The sequence below is a fragment of the Silene latifolia genome, chromosome X (assembly GCF_048544455.1).
Source record: "Silene latifolia isolate original U9 population chromosome X, ASM4854445v1, whole genome shotgun sequence".
NCBI classification, from domain to species: Eukaryota; Viridiplantae; Streptophyta; class Magnoliopsida; order Caryophyllales; family Caryophyllaceae; genus Silene; species Silene latifolia.
In genome coordinates this window covers 86846533-86855775 of record NC_133537.1, presented here as the reverse complement: position 1 = coordinate 86855775, position 9243 = coordinate 86846533, and the positions used below count along the sequence as shown (strand labels likewise).

Here is a 9243-nt window from a genome sequence, read left to right as displayed (position 1 = left end):
TTTTATTCAGTTGGACATCATTTTCAGTATTGATGTAATTTTAATAAAGTACCTTTGTATTGTTTCAATTTGATATTCATTGCCTCGGGTTACCGAGATGGTAACAGCCTCATTTAGTTGGAAATGTCTAGCTAAAGGCTCCTACATAAGCGGAGGTGTTACAAAAATGGTATCAGAGAGAACAATCCTAGCGAAAAACAAATGAATCAAATGAACGTAGGATGAGTCTAAATAAAATGAACACCAGGTAGAAGCTATTAGGAGCCCCCTTAGCTCGGTTAAGGAGTCTTCCATAATGCGAGCTATGGCCCTATTCGTTTTGAACTGGACATTGCGGTAAGAGTAAAGTGAGTGGGTAGATAGAGTGGATGCTATGTTCTTTAGCTATTTTGTCAATGTGATATGATATATATATATATATATATATATATATATATATATATATATATATATATATATATATATATATATATATATATATATATATATATATATATATATATATATATATATATATATATATATAGAGTTAAGATCCGGTGAGAACGTACACTCGGGAGAACGGTGAGAACATCTCTCCACCTTGGATAAGAATGAAATAAACGGCTGATACAAAACTCTAATAAACATTAATTAAATCCATCAACCCCCCTTTTCTTTCGTTTTACTGCAACTTCAAAAACCCAAGTAATTAAGACAATTTTGATTCAATTAACCTCATCATCAATCATATACCATACTTCATCCTTGATCATCGCATGACTCCACGCATTTGTCCACAGAGCTCTGACAAGATCTTCGCCGGACTCAGTAACTTTTCACCATAATCATTGTCTCAACTGACCATCAGCCATTCAAGACTACCTCGCACCACTGGAATATCCTCGTCATCGTCACCTCTGCTTTCGCCTTCAATCTTCATCACTGTCGGAGCTCTGATCATATCTCATATTGATCGTCTTCTCACATCAAACATGGCCATCCCAACCACGTCAAACCGATGCCGCAATCGAATACTACCATAATCGAATACTACCATAACAGAAACTGCAATTCAAGACACGTATCGCAATCACTTACAATATCGCAATCGAATACTACATAGAACCAACTAGAATATACTAATACCAACAAAAAACACAAACAAGAGCAGGCCCATATTTCTCTGTTCATCTTCATCTTCAGCATGAAAAAACTTAAATTGAAAGCAAAGTGACGCAAAATAATTTGACATAAATAGAAGAAAGCTTCAGTAAGTCTTTAAAATCCACAACAAACTCAAATTAAGCCAAATGAAACTAGTGTATCTGATTTTGATTTTGATGTATCTCACACCAATTTTATTGTACCTAATAAGTAATTATGTGTATCTACAATAAGATACATTAAAAAAGCGGTTAGATGCATGAAGGATTAGTGTAGATACATCGAATCAGATGGGAAACCAATGAAGAGAAAGAAGCGAGGTAGTTGTTGCCGGCGACTTGTTGTCTAACGATCACCATTTCCATTTCCGTCTACGGTTCATTAGTTTGATGGAACGACGATAGGAAATAGGTTGTCCCGAACTCAAGGATGGTGACGTAGTGGTCACCGGCGCTTTGTCGCCTGTTACTCGTGTGAATACTAGAAAGCGACATCATCGAGAAATGCGGAACGACGACGATTGCGAGTAGAGTATATCTGAAAATCGATTGATGGTTAACGGAAGAGTTAAGGAGGGAGATGTCGACAAGGCCGTAGAAGTTGCGGTGGAGCGACCGTGGCGCGACAGTAAGAACGATCAGGAACTACTCCACCATCCTTAGTTCGGCGACGACCTCTTCTCTGTCGTACACCAACCAATATCTAATAACCTCACCACTTTCCTTCGAATGTTCCCATCTATTTCAATAATGTGTCTACAATAAGCTTTTATGTATCTAACCACTACTTTAATGTATATTGACATAGATACACAAAATTTGTTATTGGGTACATAAAAAATGATCTCAGATACATCAAAATTTATCTCAGATACATCAAAATTTATCTCAGATACATCAATATAACATACACAAATTTGGTTTAGCTCCAACAATGATGAATTTGATGATGGTAACTGAGAAAGCAAAGGTAATGACGAGGAGATCTTATGTGATGTGACGTGACTGACGCCGCTGAAGGTCGTCAAGTCGATGCCGACGGTGAGTTTAGCTCCAACAATTGATATAGTTTTTGCAGTTTCATCGATTAATTGTTCGAGAAACTGAAAATTCGAATTTCAATCAAGAACAGTAGAGATAATTAAAGGGAATTGATGATCCGAATTTGATTGATTTTGATTAACCGAGGTGCGATTGAATTTCCATAGGTTTGATTTGGGAATTTTTTTTGGAAAGTGATCAACGGAAGTAGTGGGAACACTTACCAGTGGTTTGTTTTAAATAATTTGGTTGGGTAGTGTGTTCTCACCGTTCTCACCGAGTGATCGTTCTCACCGGATCCTAAATCTATCTATATATATATATATATATATATATATATATATATATATATATATATATATATATATATATATATATATGTATATATTGGTCGTACTCACTTGGAGGTTTAGCTTTCGGTACTTGTCGTTAGGAGCACCTAGACCAAAACACAATTTATAACTCCACAAACAACTCTACAATTAGTAAAGAGGCAAGTAAAGGTCGGATCCAAAGGGACGGGAATTGAGATGAGATTTTCAATTGCAACTAGTGGTGTCTAGGGGTGTCACAATTTGAGGTTTGAAGTAGAAGATCACTAAACTAAATAGCAATAAAAGTAAACAAGCAAGATGATTAAAAAGGGATGTAAACAATTGATAAAAGGCACTAGGGTGTCATGGGGTCATAGGGGATTCATGGGAATTGATCATACAAACATATTCTCAAATTATAAGCAAGCAATTATTGTTGTGATGGATCGAGTTGGTTTATATCTTACAATTCTAGGAAAGTTTGGGTCCCGGAGCCGAATCGATTAGATTGTACAACACCTACAAGTCGACTTAATCTTCTCTACTCAACTATATGCATGGTCTAATGAGACTCGAGTTGGTTTATGTCTTACAAGTCTCATTGAAAAGATAAGTGATGGGTAAAAAATGAAAGAATTCATAGGCTCGCATTTCATCAAACATAACATGTGCATAAGTTGAGATCACAACAAGCAAGCAAATAAATTATGAAAACATATTAATTTAAGCATGAATCATCCCCCATGTTGGTTTTCCCTAATTACCCATTAACCCTAGCTAAGGAAACTACTCACTCATTATCATGTTGAACATGCTAGCAAGGTTATCAATCATACCAACAAAGTAAAACATGATGAATAAATGAAGATAATTAACAATAATTAAAAAGGGATTAAGAGAATTATACCTACTAATGATTCCAATAATAAAGCAAAGAATAATAGAAGTACTTGATGATTGATTGGAAGGTTGTCAATCTCCCAATAATAACCCAAATAATCTTCAATTACCCAAAATAAAAGATGAACAAAAGAGAGATTAAGGAAATGAGATTTGTATTAAAACTTGATTAAATGTTGATTACAATATTAAAGAGAGATTTGATTGATATAAACTACACTAGAGATTGCTAAAAAGAACATGATAATCTAATTAGCCTAATGGGGTATTTATAGTGGGGATTAGGTACATAAATTAGGGTTTACTAAGGGCTTAAATGACGATTAAGTCCTTGAGGAATCGCCGGTCTTAAGGGAGACTCCGGTCTCCTTTTTGCCGGTCTTAGAAAAATATGCGCATCCTTTATTGAACAAGTAGAAGACGGATTTAGCTGTCACACAATCCGAGCGTCCCGGGCACGGGACGGGCGGATTTTCGGTGTTTTGGCTAGCGGATTCGCGGGGTGGATGGGTGGGTTGTGGTGGTTCTGGACGGGCGTCCAGCTGAGGAAGACGCTCGGATTGCATGTGCTGGACGGGCGGATTGTGGGCAATCCGCTCGGATTCCCTTACAACTTCTTCCTTTCTTCTTTTCTTCCTTTCTCTTCATAAAATCCTTGAGGATTTCCTCGGGGATGCAAGGATCTTTTCTCATCATTGCCCATCTACTATAGTATGTACAAAGGCCTTCTAGTCTAGTCTTCTCTTTGATGCTTGGTCATTGAATTCAATCAATTTAGCTCCATTTTGCCATGAAAATGCAAGGTTTGCACTCCTTTCCTACCAAGGGATCAAAACCTCAAAGAATATTCAAAACAAAGGAATAAAGACAATAAATGATCCAAATAGGCACTAAAAAGCATAGGAACAAGGCTAATTCGGGGGCTAAATATGCTCAAATTATGGTCACATCAAATATCCCCAAACCGAACCTTTGCTCGTCTCGAGTAAAGAGGTGACAAAGACTAGGACCGTTATTTAAACTAACCTAATAACATAGCCGATATGAGACAATTAGCGGGTTTCACTCCGCCCCTTCAACTCACAACAAGACAACCATGAGGTAGGATGCCTTCTTGCAAGGCATGGTGGGTCTTGCCAAAATGGCGACACATCCAAACATTAAAGCTCATAAAATCAAGTAATGGATGCATCTACAAAAGAATAGCCACTTTCCTCCTCTAAGTGGCGGAAATTATCTTAAGGGGAAGCAATTCAAGGGTACACACTTCTTCATAGACGCAATTTCTTCAAACTACTAAGCCTAGAAGGATACCAATAAATCACCTCCAAATTGTGTCAAGTTAGGGTACCTTTGTCCTCAATCGTTAAATGCTTTTGTCAAGAGTGGACTCCCTATGGTGTTAGAAACACTGGAGGATCGCGAAATTCCCCCTCTTGCCTAGACAAGAAGGGTTGTCCCCTCTCTACCATGCACAAAAATGGATACGATGGATAAATGGATTGATAGATATTTGAGTTTCATTTTGGGAGTTTGCTTTTGTTCTTGTTTTTCCCCCCAATTTCTTGTGGCATATAACATTTGAGAACACTTTATTTTTGTCATTTCTTTTGATTTTTGGCATTTCAACACTTGACAACTTCTCAACTGTTTGCATTTCTTTGAAACATTTTCAAAGTCACCCCATATGTAGTGAGGGTGCCTTATATTTGAAGCTTTAGGAGTCTATTTTTGCTCCTCTTTTCATTTGATGTATTTTGCAAACTTTCTTTCACTTTTCATTTCATTGAACTCAAATAAATTTCTTTTTGTCTCCATTCCCTTTGATGACAAAAATGTGGTAGAACATGGATGATGGATGCATGGTTTCAAGGGTCACCTTGGAATAAACGGTAGCCAAGGAGTTATCACACCACAAGGTACTCTTGACTAGGCCTTAATCCATAGGTCAAAGGATACTAGCATGACACATCCTAGGGTGTTTTACAAGTATTCTAACAAGCAAAGTCTTAAGAAGAAAAAGCATCTACTAGGGCCTATATACACTTGTCAAGCTTCCCAAGTAGATGGTTTCTCAAAATTTTTCTAACATGCAAACTACATGCCATGATGCAACTAACACATATACATCCTAATGCAAATGATTCTACCAACTAATATGCCATATAATCTAAATGCAAGTCCTAAATTCACATTGTTTATACCACATCAATCAAAATAAAGCCACATAGTCATTAACATAGAGGGGAAAAAGGAGATTGGAAAGATCGTACCATGCGGTCTTCAATATCCTCATGTCTCGGATGTGGCGTAGTCGATCAATGTGGACAAGGATAGAACAAACACAATATATATAACAATATATACAAGTCTATACTACAAAGGAAATGAACTTGTTTTTGGATTTTCAAATTTTTCAATTTTTTTTGGATTTTTGAATAAAAGTTAAGTTAGAATTTCCCATCCCCACACTAATATGGGCATTGTCCTCAATGGCCAAAATGATAGGAATTTATACAACTATGATGCATGAATTCTATACTAAATGCAAGCTATACTAATCTACACTACATGATGCATGTTTTTTTGTTTATGACGGAGAGCGTAATTTAGATTACCTCCCGTTGCATATGCATGTACTTCCCCAAACCGAGATAGACATTATTTCTAATGTCTTAAATTATGGAGTAGTTCATGCACACAAGATGCAATGCATGAAACTAAATGTTGTCATTTTGGATTTTTCAAATGGGAACAATAAAAGAACACCTCAATGGGGCCGAGGTGTTAGTCCTCATGTTGCTAGGACTCTCCAACCAAGTCAAAGTCAAATATTGTACAAGTTAACAAAACATAAACTTCTTTCATGAAAAATTGAAAATAAAGAGAGGAGATGAGGAAACTTCACTTAAGCTTGAGATGGGTGCCTCATGCCCGCTCCATCTAGCTATGAAGAGATCCTCTAGAGATCGCCGTCATCTCCCTCTAGGTCACTATCCCATATCTCCTTGGATGCATCACTTGTATTAGGGTCCATGAACTCATCCTCTTCGCTACCAAGCTCCACCGTGTCCCCACCGCAAGATTTGTCGCTCCCTTCATCTTGTCGCCCATTTGCCCCTTCATTTGCTCTATCCGAATTGGGGAAGAGCATATCCATTTGTGCCCAAGAGGGAAATGCTCCCTCCTCACTAATCTTCCCCCTTTGAATCATATCGTGGTATTGAGGGTAAAGTGCATAATAATTGTCCACGGTAGCTTCATATTGTTGGAAGTGCAAATCTTGAAGAATTCCCGTTACAAAGTCATCACGGGGGAGGATAAAGAGGTTAGGGTGGTAGTACGATTGATATGGAAAATGGTAGGGAGGTACTTTGATTTTCTCATCTTGAGGTTGTTGCTCTTTTTGTTGTTGGGGATTTGGAGGTGGTGGTGCTTGCCTTGCTTGGGTTGGGTTTGTAGGGATGAGGTAGGATGGGATTGGTGATAAAGGTCCCCTTCTTGGTGAGATTCTTGGTAGTCCGGTCATTGTTAAGTAGATTGGATCACTCCCTTTTGTTATCCACTTGATCCTTTTATCAACCCCCTCAAGGGTTATCCAATGATGATGCACACGAAGAAGGTCTTCATTTATCCTTGTATTCCCGAAAAGAGGAGTGTACTCATTATTCTCATTAAATTTTGGATTAAAATGCTTTGCAATCTTTGTAATGAGCCCTCCATTAACAATGTGTTTCATCCCATCATCATCACCGTTTCTGAACTTAGCCCACTTCTCGAGTAGCATAAGAGGCGCATTAAAGTGGTACCCACCCCTTCCTTGGATATCGAGGTAAGTCTCCATGAACACAAGATCAAGTTCGTTCACTATTGCCTAGTCTCGACGAGCAAGGAGGGTGCCAGAAAGGAACCGGTAAGTAAGTCTCAAAATAGGATTTTGAATGTGGAAAGCTAAACACTCCTTGATGTACATGAAATCTCGGCCGGTCATGGCCCTCCATAGGGGTGCAACACTATATCTCTTCGGTTTTGATGTCCGGGTAGGCGAGACATTGAGACCAATCACATTAGCAAATTCCACTAGAGTCATCATTCATGAAACACTCTCCAACCTAAATTCTATGCATATCGTTCTATTCAAGATTGTAATTTTCAAGAAGCTTAAAAATTCAAGAACAAGGGATTGGTAAGTTTGCTCGTGCATGTGGAATAAGGTAGAGAGACCAAACAACTCAAAAAGGGCTTCCATTTGATGGTAAATCCCAAACTTCCTTAAAGTTCTATGACATAAAAACTTAGTAGGGAGAATGTTCTTACGAAGAAGCCGGTGAAAAACGAGCCTTTGCACATCATTGACGAATTCAACATTTGAGAAGTCATCAAGCCTTGTAAGTGTGGACATGGGCCCACCTGCGTATGCCCCACCGATCTGTGGACAATGGCAGCGGTCTTTTTGAAAGCCACGCTCGGCGGCGTAAAGATGCTTTCGACCGGATCGTTTTAGATCGGTCGGTTTCGTCTCGGTAAGGGTCTCAAAACGATTAGAGATGTTCGGAGTCGCCACCAAGAATTTGTGGGATGCCTGGAACCCGTTCAAATTCCACTTTATACCTCGGTTAAATCGAAGCATAAAGCAGCGTTTTGACATAGGTACTAAAGATAAGGAAATCGTCCCTCTTTAGCATCCTATCTCTAGAATGACTCTCGTACGCCCTGGATAAGGTCGTTCACTATCCAAAGTTTCTGAGTAAGAGGTGAAGGTACGTATTGGGAAGCCCTTTAATCAGACACCCAATCCCGCCCGCGTTTAGCGGCCTCTACTGATCGATCTTGGTTGGTTGAATGCAAAAGTTGATAAAACGGCTTAAATGCATGAATGCGCATCCAATGATTTAAACCTAACATGTGAGAGCTTTCTAAGTCGGTTTGATTTAATCCAAGTATCAAGTATAAGATGTCGAGTTGGATTAATGATTGATTTGCATGCAAGACGGAAATTAAACATCCATTTACCGTATTAGGTTTAGGGTGCATAACATGATCCATTTGTATTAGTAAGGCATTTGGCAAATATGGTTTGAATAGTCGTCTGATCCGTCCTATATCCGGGTTAACCGGAGTCAGGATCGTCCTAGACTAATGATGGAAAGGAACAGGTCCTGTACCAGACGGCTATAAGAGGCGCGAGCCAGCCGGCGGTGTAAGGGGCCTCCCTCTGGTTTTGAAAATGAGAAAGAAAAGGCCTGCTTGAGGCGCGGGTTAGCCATTGGCTGTATGTAGTGTTCTGACTGTTTAGAAAACGTAATGAAACGTGTTGAAAATGGGTATTTGAACCCGGTTCGATTTTGAAAGGGTCGTTTAGACCGCATTTGTTGATTTGAAGAACTAGACTCGAATAATCATCATTGTTTGATAATATTCGGTGCCGGGTTCGGTTTGACAAGCTTGACATGAATAGTTTTGAAAATGATTATGGACTAATTGTTTTAAGTCCATTTTTAATGTAATTAGTCGGTACTCATAATCGTACCCGGGTTAAAGTCCGGCATGGTATGTAGAACCAAGGATGATTTCGTGTTGGTGACTAATATGTTTGTTTGAAAATGTAAAGAAATGAAATAAAAGGCTTTAAAATACCTCTTAAATGTCATTAACCAAATATTATCACCGAAGCACGGATTTAACCGTCATGGTATGAAGAACCAAGGGTGAAAAATGCTTTATGGTTAAAACATGTGAAATGAAACAAAAAGGTTTCGAAAATATTTGAAATGGTAGAAACCGATTACAAATATGAAAAGTGGATTAAGGGAAATGACGAGAACAAACACGGTTGATCTCTG

At 38.5% G+C, this 9243-nt stretch overlaps 1 long non-coding RNA gene across 1 annotated transcript; it reads right to left on the bottom strand.

Moving 5' to 3' along the window:
- Positions 1 to 556: 556 nt before the first annotated feature.
- LOC141623444 (uncharacterized) lies at positions 557 to 2469 on the bottom strand. Its single transcript, XR_012533376.1, has 2 exons — positions 2057 to 2469; positions 557 to 1047 (listed from the first exon to the last, which is right to left on the bottom strand). It is a non-coding gene; the product is annotated as an uncharacterized LOC141623444 (long non-coding RNA).
- Between the last annotated feature and the right edge of the window lie 6774 nt (positions 2470 to 9243).